We start from the raw sequence: 13,335 nt of genomic DNA, 5'->3' as shown, positions 1-13,335 counted from the left end.
GACCCCTGGGGTACAGCGATCCTAGTACTGACCCCTGGGGTACAGTGACACTAGTACTGACCTCTGGGGTACAGGGTCCTGGTACTGACCCTGGGGTACAGCGATCCTAGTACTGACCCCTGGGATACAGTGACCCTGGGACTGACCCCTGGGGTAAAGCGACCCTAGTACTGACCCCTGTGGTACAGCGATCCTTGAACTGACCCCTGGGGTACAGTGATCCTAGTACTGACTCCTGGGGTACAGTGATCCTGTTACTGACCTCTGGGATACAGTGACCCTAGTACTGAACCCTGGGGTACTGTGATCCTGGTACTGAGCCCTGGGGTTTCGTGACCCTAGTACTGACCCCTGAGGTTCAGCGATCCTAGTACTGCCCCTGGGATACAGTGAGCCTAGCACTGACCCTTGTAGTACAGCGATCCTAGTACTGACCCCTGGGGTACAGTGATCCTGTTACTGCCCCTTCGGGTGCAGTGACCCTTGTACTGACCCCTGGGGTACAGCGTTCCCCGTATTGACCCCTGGGGTGCAGCATTCCTCGTACTGCCCCCTGGGATACAGTGACCCTTGTACTGACCCCGGGGGTACAGCGTTCCTCGTACTGACCCCTGGGGTACAGCGATCCTAGTACTGACACCTGGGATACAGCGATCATTGTACTGACCCCTGGGATACAGTGATCCTGTTACTGACCCCTGGGGTACAGTGACCCTAGTACTGACCCCTGGGGTACAGTGATCCTGGTACTGACCCCTGGGGTACAGTGACTCTAGTACTGACCCCTGAGGTATAGTGACCCGAGTACCGACCCCTGCGGTACAGCGATCCTAGTACTGACCTCTGGGGTACAGTGATCCTGGTACTGACCACTGGGGTACAGTGATCCTGGTACTGACCCCTGGAGTACAGTGATCCTAGTACTGACCCCTGGGGTACAGCGATCCAAGTACTGACCCCTGGTGTACAGCGATCCTAGTTCTGACCCCTGGAGTACAGTGATCCTAGTACTCACACCTGGGGTACAGCGATCCAAGTACTGACCCCTGGTGTACAGCGATCCTAGTACTGACCACTGGGGTACAGTGACCCTTCTACTGACCCCTGGGGTACAGTGACCCTATTACTGACTCCTGGGGTACTGTGATCCTAGTACTGACTCCTGGGGTACAGCGTTCCTAGTACTGCCCCATGGGAAACAGTGACCCTAGCACTGACCCTTGTGGTACAGCGATCCTAGTACTGACCCCTGGGGTGCAGTGACCCTCGTACTGACCCCTGGGGTACAGTGACCCTAGTACTGACCCCTGGGGTACAGTGACCCTAGTACTGACCCCTGGGGTACAGCGATCCTAGTACTGACCCCTGGGGTACAGTGACCCTAGTACTGACCACTGGGGTACAGTGATCCTGGCACTGACCCCTGGGGTACAGTGACCCTAATGGTGACCCCTGGGGTACAGCGATTCTAGTACTGACCCCTGGGGTACAGTGATACTAATACTGACCTCTGGGGTACAGTGGTCCTGGTACTGACCCCTGGGGTACAGCGATCCTAGTACTGACCCCTGGGATACAGTGACCCTGGTACTGACCCCTGGGATACAGTGACCCTGGTACTGACCCCTGGGGTAAAGCGATCCTCGTACTGACCCCTGGAGTACACCGATACTAGTACTGATCCCTGGGGTACAGTGATCCAAGTACTGACCCCTGTGGTACAGTGATCCTAGTACTGACTCCTGGGGTACAGTGATCCTGTTACTGAGCCCTGGGGTACAGTGACCCTAGTACTGACCCCTGGGGTACAGTGATCCTGGTATTGAGCCCTGGCGTTTAGTGACCCTAGTACTGACCCCTGGGGTACAGTGACCCTAGTACTGACCCCTGGGGTACAGTGATCCTGGTACTGACCCCTGGGGTACAGTGATCCTGGTACTGACCCCTGGGGTACAGTGATCCTGGTACTGACCCCTGGGGTACAGTGACCCTGGTACTGACCCCTGGGGTACAGCGACCCGAGTACTGACCCCTGGGGTACAGCGACTGGAGTACTAATCCCTGGGGTACAGCGATCCTAGTACTGACGCCTGGGGTACAGTGACCCTAGTACTGACCCCTGGGGTACAGTGACCCTAGTACTGACCCCTGGGGTACAGTGACCCTAGTATTAACTCCTGGGGTACAGTGATCCTAGTACTGACCCCTGGGGGACAACGATCCTAGTACTGATTCCTGGGGTACAGTGACCCTAGTACTGACCGCTTGGGTACAGCGATCCTAGTACTGACCCCTGGGGTACAGTGACCCTCGTTCTAACCCCTGGGGTACAGTGAAGCTAGTACTGACCCCTGGGGTACAGTGTCCCTAGTACTGACCCCTGGTGTACAGTGACTCTAGTAGTGACCCCTGGGGTACAGCGATCCTAGTACTGATGCCTGGCGTACAGTGACCCTAGTACTGACCCCTGGGGTACAGCGATCCTAGTACTGATCCCTGGGGTACAGTGACCCTAGTACTGACCCCTGGGGTATTATGACCCTAGTACTGACCCCTGGGGTACAGTGACCCTAGTACTGATCCCTTGGGTACAGCGAATCTACTACTGACCACTGGGGTGCAGTGACTCTAGTACTGACCCCTGGGGTACAGTGACCCTAGTACTGATTCCTGGGGTACAGTGACCCTAGTACTGATCCCTTGGGTACAGCGAACCTACTACTGACCACTGGGGTGTAGTGACCCTAGTACTGACCCCTGGGGTACAGTGATACTCGTACTGACCCCTGGGGTATAGTGACCTTCGTTCTAACCCCTGGGGTACAGTGACCCTAGTACTGACCCCTGGGGTACAGCGATCCTGGTACTGACCCCTGGGGTACAGTGACCCTAGTACTGACCCCTGGGGGACATCGATCCTAGTACTGACGCCTGGCGTACAGTGACTCTTGTACTGACCTCTGGGGTACAGTGATCCTGGTACTGACCTGTCGAGGAAATATTTAGCTCAAATTAACTCAGGCGGAGACTTTCAGAAGTTGCTTCGAGAGAAGTTTATTACTAAAGCTAACAAGATATCTTGGAGAGCTTGCTTGGACCGTACCAAGGCAGAACTCTGTCGTACAAGCAAATTGCACTTATCTTTATACAGAAATTGAATACAGAAATAGAAAAGGAATCTTATTCATTAGTCCCGCGAGTACAAAGGTCGTCTCGGGAGGTACACACTCTATCTGTCCTTGCATAGTTTTTCTCTGTTCACAGTCTAATAAGCAGAATCAAAGGAGACTCCCTTTTAATACCAGATAGTCATTTAATTGCATCTGTAAATTTCAAGGCTAAAAAGCGTGACTATTTTCTAGTCTTATTATTTCTTTAAGCATAGCTAATAAAAAGAATTTAACCCTTCCCTCTTTCATAAGCCATGGATTCATCGATTCTTTCTTCCACAATTCCCTCCTTGTTGATCTTTTTATTTTTTAGATCAACACAATTTCCTATATTTTCTTCTTTAGCAAAAGGGGGCGTATACCCTTCCGGATAGGGTCGCATTTGGAGATAATCGTCTTTATCAACCTTTTTCTCTAAGCGACTTAACCTTCCTTTCATGCATACACCTTTTCTTTCTATTTCGGAGAGCAGGCCTATTACTTGACTAATTACGTTTTTTAATTTTATCCACATTCCGCAAAGGATTATTAATAATACAAGCATAACCACACCTACGATTACTATGGGGTGTATAGCGAGCTTCAGTACTGCTGTAGCTCTTGGGGACCATCCGGTAAACACATCCCACCAGTGGTGTACTGTCAAAGAGGTGACTTCATCTGCGATTCTCACTAGCTGCCCCTTCTTGTAACTCATTTCGACTCTAAATTGATGGATGTCTCTGCCTTGCTTTGACAGAGCTTCCTCAATTTTCTTGTCATTCCGTATCAAATTGTGCAGTCTGGTCAAATTAATTACAGGGGGTAAGGGTTCAATCTTGTGCATAGACAGATATTTTTCTACATTTTGCCACTGCCCAAAGGTATAAGTTCTTTTTACTTCAGGATCATACAGGGTGTAGACTCTTCTCACGCATTTATTAATGGGGGGTTTATACAAAATTCCATCCAGATAGACAGGTTTATTTCCTGTCACACAGATCTCATTCTGTCCTATTTCCGTTATATCAGTGTCATTGGTTAGCTTTAATTCCCATTTACATACTCCAATGGAGTGCTGCATTGAGCATGGTTCGTATATGGCGGTCTGATAGGGACATACCATTCCGAATGGCCACCTAGCACATCCCCTCTGGTGATGTGTCATATTCTTCTCATCGACCCAATCTCCTTTAAATTCTGGGTACCAGAAGTTCTGTCCAAACAGCTGGGGCATTACTTGGAACTGGCACCAAGTTTCTTTTCGTGTCATACTTACTATCTCCATCGTAACGTTACATCCTTTTGAATTACAACTGGTATATCTTTTTTGAGGGTTAATGGTTAAATTAAGAAGCTTATCTCTTTTGTTAATTTCCAGCAGCCTTTCCCATGTGTTAGCATGGAAGGATAATATTTTCCTTTTTAACTCGGCTCTTAATAGCTGTCTGATCATTTCTTTAAACAGGCAATGGGTGTACTTGTTTACTCCCTGTTGTTCTTTCATTAGGTTCTCTATTTCCTTCTCTATCCCTTCATTCTGTTGCCAGGTCATTTCATTTAGGACGTAACCTGATATTTGTAATTGCTGTAATCCTTCATCCCAGGCTTTTCTGATTTTTATATCTTCCCCTACCAGTCCTCCGACGGCCTGGATTTTATTTTGTAGGGTCTCGATATCCATGGAGTTTAATGCTCCTATTCCTGCTCCCACTCCACCTAACACAGTCTCTAATACATCCCGTTTCTTTCTTTGGGGTCTTTCTTTTTCAAAAGATACCTGAACACTGGTTGTGTGGCAACCATCTTCTTTCTTTGGGGGATATTTAATTCGTATTGTTAGATTTAATACACCTGGGGATCTTACCACTGGGATGCAAGTGGTCAGTATCCTTTTTAGATGTCCCGGGTCCCGGTCTTCTGGGTGGCCGGATTCTTTTACTGACCATTTTACCACAAATGGGTCTCCTCCATTCACTGGGGTGTTATTCATGCACAACATCCGCTGCCCATCTCCCATACCTGTAAATGAATAACGGAGGAAGTCTTTTCTCTCGTCCGGCCCTCCTATGTGCATCCATCTCTTGTTTTTCCCTGTGCTCCAGGTACACCTCATCCACACATCGGCCTGGAATTCTATTAACAACTGATACCCTTTCCCCAATATAAACTGGAACTCCCCTCTTTCTTCCTTCATTCCACATGCCTCACATCGTACCGTAAAATTCCCTACTATACAACTTTGGCCTGCTGGGCATAAAAAATTGCCTTGCTGCCTTATACTATTACTTCTTTCCCATACCATATTTCCCTTCCATACTCTTCCTTCTTTTAGGACTTCTTCCTCCTGCCGGGAGTTCCCTGTCGCTAAAATGATCAGTATACCTAACGTCCATTTATTTTTCCAAGAGTCCCTTCCCATCTTCCCTTTCTTGTTTGTTTCTATACCACTCTTGAAATAAGTCGTTACAATAATAACACGTCCACACGATAGTAACAGTGACCCAAATAATAAAGGCCCAAACTTGCACACAAATGAGCTCTGACATTCGTCCGTGAATTTCGTGCAATAATTTAAAGTCCAAATATTTAATACAAGAGCAGGTACAGTTCTTTCAGCGAGAAGATGGCTTTTTTCTTAGTTGGGCGACCGCAGTATGCCCTGATTCAAAGGCTTTTCCTTCGGCTGTAATTCGTCGGGGAAATGATATTTACAGCGGGTTGCATGCACCCAGTTCGGGTGCTTTTCCAACTTCAAAGCGGCTCATGTTGTGAGAATTATCTGATACGGTCCTTTCCACCTAGGAAAAAAGGATTCTTTATTTAATGTTTTTACTAACACTTGATCTCCAGGTCTGAAAGGGTGCATATTTCCTTCCGACGGGGACACCTGCGTCTGCTTTATTTGTTCATGCAGACTTCTTGCTATTTCACACATGGCCTGAGCATACTTTAGTGATTTTTCATCGTTCCAAATTAATGCTATTTTTTCATCTGTCAGTGGTGGTTTTACGCCAGTAGGCATTGGTCTTCCCAATAAGGCTTCATGTGGTGTCAAATCAGTGTTTCGGTTTTTCTGGTTTCTCATTGTATACAATACTAATGGTAAGGCTTCTGGCCACTTCAGTCCAGTCTCCTGACATACCTTGGTAAGGGTAGATTTTATTATCCCATTTACTCTTTCTACCATTCCCGAGGACTGTGGCTGATATGGTATATGTAACTTCCACTGGAACCCTAACGCTTCTGCAAGGTTCTGCACTATTTTTCCGGTGAAGTGGGTTCCCCTATCACTGTTGATTCCCATAGGTATCCCATATCTTGGTACTATTTCTTTAAATAGAATTTTTACTACTGTTCGGGCATCGTCTCTCCTAGTGGCGTACGCTTCTACCCACCTTGTGAACATATCTACTATGACTAATAGATACTTAAGACCTGATACTGGAGGCATGTGGACAAAGTCAATTTGCAAATTTTCAAAGGGCATACTTGGTTGGGATAGATGATCATATTCAGCAAGTGTTTTACCTCTGTTATTTTGTTGACAAATTTGGCATGTCCTAGCAACTTTCTCAATTACTACTGTTATTCCTGGTGCATACCACTGTGCATTAATAGCATGTATCATCCCTCCTTTGCCCATGTGAGCCTGACCGTGTGCTAGGCGAGACAGGGGCAAAAATAGAGATCTAGGGCAAACAGTTCGCCCATCAGGGTGATACCAAATGTCGTTTTTTAGAAAACAACCCTGGTTTTCCCAAGTTCTTCCTTCCTGCATGGTAACTTGTTGTTGGGCTGTTTTAAGTTGTTGGATGTCAAGTACCTGTGGAGGGGAAACTGAGACTGCTTGAAGGCAATCTACTTGCGCCGAAGCGGCCTGTTTGGCTGCCTCGTCAGCCCTCCTATTTCCTACTGATACTTCATCCTCACCAGTTGTGTGAGCTGCACATTTGATAACGGCTACCTTACTTGGCAACTGAATGGCATCTAATAGATTAAGCACCAGTTGAGAGTGCTTAATATGCTTTCCACCAGAGGTGATAAAGCCTCTGTTTTTCCACAGTTGTCCAAAATCATGGACCACACCGAATGCATATCTAGAATCAGTATAGATATTAGCAGTTTGATCTTTAGCTATTATACAAGCTCTAGTGAGGGCAAACAATTCAGCAGCCTGAGCCGAGGTTCCGGGAGGCAGGGCAAATGCTTCAACAGTTTCGTGGGGATTTACAATAGCATAGCCTGCCAACAGCAAGTCATCCGACGGCCTATGTGATGATCCATCCGTATAGAGAATAAGATCAGGATTGTCCATGGGCTCTGTGAGCAAATCTGGTCTTGGTAAGGTGGCTACTTCCACCGTTAACAGACAATCATGCTGGCCTGGATCCTCTACTTCTTTAGTGGGAAGAAAAGTGGCTGGGTTTACTACCGGTGCGCGTCGAAAGGTATAGTTAGGGTGCGACAGCAGTAATACTTCATAACCTGTTCTTCGAGACGCTGTAAAGTGTTGTGTGGCAGCTGAATTCAAAAGTAATAACACAGCATGGGCTGTAATGACAGTACATGGATGATCCAAGACAATAGGTACCGACTTCTCCACCATGACCGCAGTAGCAGCTACAGCACGTAGACATGCGGGCATTCCCCTTACTACTGGAGGCAGCAAAACCGAATAATAAGCAACTGGTCTATTTCCCCCACCATGTTCTTGGGTTAGTACTGCTGTTGCAAATCCTTCTTTCTCATTCACATGCATCTGAAAGGGTTTACCATAATTCGGAAGTCCCAACGCCGGAGCATTAGTAATGGCTTTCCTTAACTGTTTAAATGCCTCCTCTCTCTCTGGGGTCCACTCCACCTTGGGTGGGGCATCATTTAGGGCAGCTGATCTTAGGACCGCATCCCATTCTCGATAATCGGGGATCCATTGTCTACAGTACCCAACCATCCCCAAAAATGACAAGATATCCTTCTTTGTCTTTGGTATGGTGGTCCTTTGAATTGTCTGAATTCTTTCTGGTCCTAGCTGCCTTTGCCCTTGAGATATGTGAAAACCCAGGTACTGGACTTGAGTCTGACAAAATTGTAACTTTTGTAACGACACTCGGTGCCCTCTTTCACATAGGTGCTGTAACAGTTTCAGGGAATCTTGCATGCACCTGTATCCGTGGCTGGAAGCCACAAGCAAATCGTCCGCATACTGCAACAGCACAGACTGGTCTGATAATGAACAGTCTTCGAGGTCTCTTTTTACTGCTGCTGCATATACTGCGGGGCTTTCGGTGTATCCTTGGGGCAACCTGGTCCATGTGTACTGCTGTTTCTTGTAGGTGAAAGCAAACAGATACTGACTCTCTTGATTTAACGGGATGGAGAAAAAAGCTGAACACAGGTCTATTACAGTAAAGACAGTTACTGTTGGTGGTATAGCAGATAGTATAATGTTGGTGTCCGGTACCACAGGGGTGATAGGGACTACTATCTTATTAATAGCTCTCAAATCTTGCACAAATCTCCATTCATTCGGCCTATTAACCTTTGGTATGGGCAGTATCGGAGTGTTACACGGGCTCTGGGTCTTTTCTAAAACTCCTTGTTCCAACAATGCAGAAATGACTGGCTCTATCCCATTTTCTGCCTCTGGGGGCAGTCTGTACTGCCTAATGCTTGGTAACACGGCGTTCTTTATTAATTGTACCCGATGGGGTACTGCAGAATGTACTTGCCCAACATGATTCTTATGCTTTGCCCAAAGTTCATTGGCAGCTTAGGGCTTGGTTGTTCCGGGGGTTGCTGTTTTTCAAAAGTGGAGGCATGATTTTTACCTTTCCACTGGAGAATCCCCCTGTTGTGGGTGATAAAGTCTATCTGAACACTTTGCAATTTTATTACTGCCCAAGGTTGATAGCCGTGTTGCTGTTTTTCTCTTTCTATTCCTACAATCATCGGACCCATATCTTCAGGTTTCGCTGGCGGTTTTACAGCCAATGTCAGATGGGGTGTCGAGTTCGCTTCCCTAAACCGCTGTTGCTGTAAGGGTGTCAAATCGATGGCTACCCCCAATCATTCTGGTCCAAAATAAATGCGGGGCGTAGCTTCTACTATTTCTTCTCTATTTAAAAAGGATTGTACCAAACACTGGTAAGTTTCAGCTTTTTGACGAGTGTACCAGGCTGTACAGTGAAGCTGAACTGCCTCAAAGCTTGTCAAAATTATATACATCAATTCTTCAGTATTAGAGTCAAATTTAGCTTTTAAGTTTTGTATAACTTCATGTATCAAGGGGGAATAGAAGTTGCCAATCAATTGCCAACAATAGAGGGCAGCCTTTTCTTTGTTATCCTCCCTTCTCTCTTCTTCAATCCCATTAAAGAACTGATGGATTTTATTTGGAGGGAGCTCCATGTACATTCCTTCCTTTGTGCAATAAATTGTGGCTCCTAGTTTTCACAAAGTCTGTCTTCCCAATAAAGGAAGTGGTGTTGTTTTAGAGACTATCAAAGTCTCATCATTAACCGATTGTTCTTCAATTATCAATTTGGTAGGTTCCGATAAAAATTCTTTCATGGGGATACCGGCCACACCCATACTTAAGACGGTGGTGTTGCTTACAGGTAATCCCACAGAGGATGGTACAGAAGACATAGTAGCACCGGTATCCACCAGGAACTTCACATAAGTGTCTCCTACTTTTACTACTGCCAGAGGGTTTTCTTCTATGTCCGCTGATAGGCGGAGGGCTGGCGCCTGTACCACTAAGCCTCCGGGGCATCCCTATGCTGGTTGGTGCGGGTTGGGGTTAGAGAACGAAAACTGAGGGGCCAAGGGAGGTGGAGGTTCGGGGAAACCCCCTTTCAATCCTCCACCCTGTTTCGGGGGGCATCTGCAATCGCGAGCCCAATGCCCTTTTCTTCCGCAATTTCTACACTCATCTTGAGAGCGGTCTCTTTGGGGCCACTGTCCTCTCCCTCTTCCTCGTCCTCGTCCCCCAAACCCTCCTCTATTATTCTGCGCTTGTCCTCTTCCTTTTTGCTGATAGTACTGACCTGCTGTTTTAGCCTTATTTTCCTTATAGGTGAATAGTCCCTCCCTATCCATGTTGGCCAGTACTGTGATCGTTTCTTTCCAACTTTTTCCTTGCCAGTCCAAGACCTTAATTTTGTATGTTCTTGCTTGTTGTGGCAACATACAATTTAACAAAGTTTGCACTGCCAAAGGTTCATTTTGATCCATTGGTATTCCTGCATGTTCGTCCCAACTATTTTTCCATCTGCCTGCAAAATCTATCATCGATTCTTCTGTTTTCTGCAAGCAGCGGGTGACTTCCCCTATATCTCCATGCTTTTTAGCTCCCTTTAATATGGCATCCTTGCCCCGGTGCTGTAACCAATGTTCCCGGGACTCATTTCCTTCTATGTCATTATTTTCCCGCCAATCTCCATTTTCGCCGGCGGGTATAGGGAACATATCTTTTACCCCTTGCCAAGAGGACCCATATGCTGCCTGCAGTAATAATTTCACATCTCCGGGGAGGGGGTTATAAATGGTACAGGTTTGCTCAAGCCAGTTGTGAAAGGCTACTGGCTTCTTAACAGGATTAGGGGCGGCTGATATCATATCTCTGGCTTCTCCAGGGGACCATGGTTTTAAAACTGCCGTAGTTCCTATCATTACCCTAGGATTTTGGCTGATGGGGGTTTGGGAAGTAGAGTCAGCGGCTTCTCTTTGAGCCGCTTGCCCTCTTGTTTCTACCCCATATCTGTGGTCTATGCTCTCTTGTCCAGAGGCTCTGGCGTCCCCTGACCCAGATGCTCCCGGGTCTCCTCCATCGGCTCCTCCACCTGTCCCGTTTTCATTTTCTAGTGGGTTTTGTGGATTTTCTCGTCGCCTAGAGGCCTGATCCAGCTGAGCGGCCACTATTTCTATAATCTCCTGCCAATCATCTGGCTTGGTGGTTGGAAGACGGGGGTATAAGCCGACAGGGGAAGCGGTCATAACCGGGGCACTTGGGGGGCTGTAAGAGGGAGGGGGCTTCTCCTTATTCTCCTCCTCCTTCTTTTTATTTTTAGGGGGCTGGTGCCTTTTTGCCACCTCTGTCCATTTTTTAAAACAATTCTCCATATAATCTTTATCCCAAGTGGGGTCCCCCGCCCCATCTTTGGTGGTCTGTCTCCATTCCTCAATTAAGGACAATTTAAAACTTCCTCCATATGGCCAATCCCCATCAGACCAACCGTACAAATCGCTACTAAACGTTACCGCGTATCTGTCGTCTCCTGTTTCTTTAATTACAGTGTCCGCCGGCGAGCCGGGCGGCACAATGGGATCTCCTACCTTCTCTCGTTGCTTTACTACCTTACTGATTCTTTTCTCAGTCTTAGGATGTACTTTCATTCTTTCAGTTGAGAGGTCGTCCGCCTTTCCTTTTCTAGGAACTGGGCGCGAGCGCCCTGCTCGACTAGAGCCGTTTCCCATTCTTCCGGGTGCAACGTCTCGCGGTCTTTTCTGAAATGAGAGTTAGGACAATCCTACAAAATATACAATAATTTACAAAGCGCTCACCGGTGTTCTCTTTTCCGCTCAGCTCGGGGTCTCCTTTTGCCTTTTTGTTATTTTAGCTTCTTAGCGGTAGCTACCTTATGCCTCACCCTCTCGGGGATCTCGGCGGCCCGTCCCCCTTTCAGCTAGGCCGGCCTAGGCACCATCCTCCTTTTAGCTAGGAAGGTCCTTTAAAATTCCTCTTTCTCTTTAAAAAATTAAATTTAGTTCTTTTGGATCTCATTGTCAGAGATCCTGCCGACTACGCCAGAATCTGTCGAGGAAATATTTAGCTTAAATTAACTCAGGCGGAGACTTTCAGAAGTTGCTTCGAGAGAAGTTTATTACTAAAGCTAACAAGATATCTTGGAGAGCTTGCTTGGACCGTACCAAGGCAGAACTCTGTCGTACAAGCAAATTGCACTTATCTTTATACAGAAATTGAATACAGAAATAGAAAAGGAATCTTATTCATTAGTCCCGCGAGTACAAAGGTCGTCTCGGGAGGTACACACTCTATCTGTCCTTGCATAGTTTTTCTCTGTTCACAGTCTAATAAGCAGAATCAAAGGAGACTCCCTTTTAATACCAGATAGTCATTTAATTGCATCTGTAAGTTTCAAGGCTAAAAAGCGTGGCTATTTTCTAGTCTTATTATTTCTTTAAGCATAGCTAATAAAAAGAATTTAACCCTTCCCTCTTTCATAAGCCATGGATTCATAGATTCTTTCTTCCACAGACCCCAGGGGTACAGTAACCCTAGTACTGACCACTGGGGTAGAGTGACCCTAGTACTGACCCATGGGGTAAAGTGACCTTATTACTGACCCCTGGGGTACAGTGATCCTGGTATTGACCCCTGGGGTACAGCGATCCTAGTCCTGACCCCTGGTATACAGTGACCCGAGTACTGACCACTGGGGTAGAGCGATCCTCGTACTGACCCCTGGGGTACAGCGATCCTTGTACTGACCGCTGGGATACAGTGACCCTAGTCCTAGTACTGACCCCTGGGGTACAGTAACTCTAGTACTGACTCATGGGTTACAGCAACCCTAGTACTGTCCCCTGGGGTACAGTGACCCGAGTACTGACCCCTGGGATACAGTGACCCTAGTACTGACCCCTGGGGTACAGTGACCCTAGTACTGACCCCTGGGATACAGTGAATCTACTACTGACCCCTGGGGTACAGCGATCCTAGTACTGACCGCTGGGATACAGTGACCCTAGTCCTAGTACTGACCCCTGGGGTACAGTAACTCTAGTACTGACTCATGGGTTACAGCAACCCTAGTACTGACCCCTGGGGTACAGCGATCCTAGTTCTGACCCCTGGAGTACAGTGATCCTAGTACTCACACCTGGGGTACTGTGATCCTAGTACTGACCCTTGTGGTACAGCGATCCTAGTACTGACCCCTGGGGTACAGTGATCCTGTTACTGACCCTTCGGGTGCAGTGACCCTCGTACTGACCCCTGGGGTACAGCGATCCTGGCACTGACCCGTGGGGTACAGTGACCCTAGTACTGACCCCTGGGGTACAGTGATCCTGGCACTGCCCCTGGGGTACAGTGACCCTAATGGTGACCCCCCTGGGGTACAACGATCCTATTACTGACCCCTGGGGTGGGGTACAG

Source organism: Pristiophorus japonicus, chromosome 3 (assembly GCF_044704955.1).
Source record: "Pristiophorus japonicus isolate sPriJap1 chromosome 3, sPriJap1.hap1, whole genome shotgun sequence".
Classification (NCBI taxonomy): domain Eukaryota; kingdom Metazoa; phylum Chordata; class Chondrichthyes; family Pristiophoridae; genus Pristiophorus; species Pristiophorus japonicus.
This window is presented reverse-complemented; position numbering follows the sequence as displayed.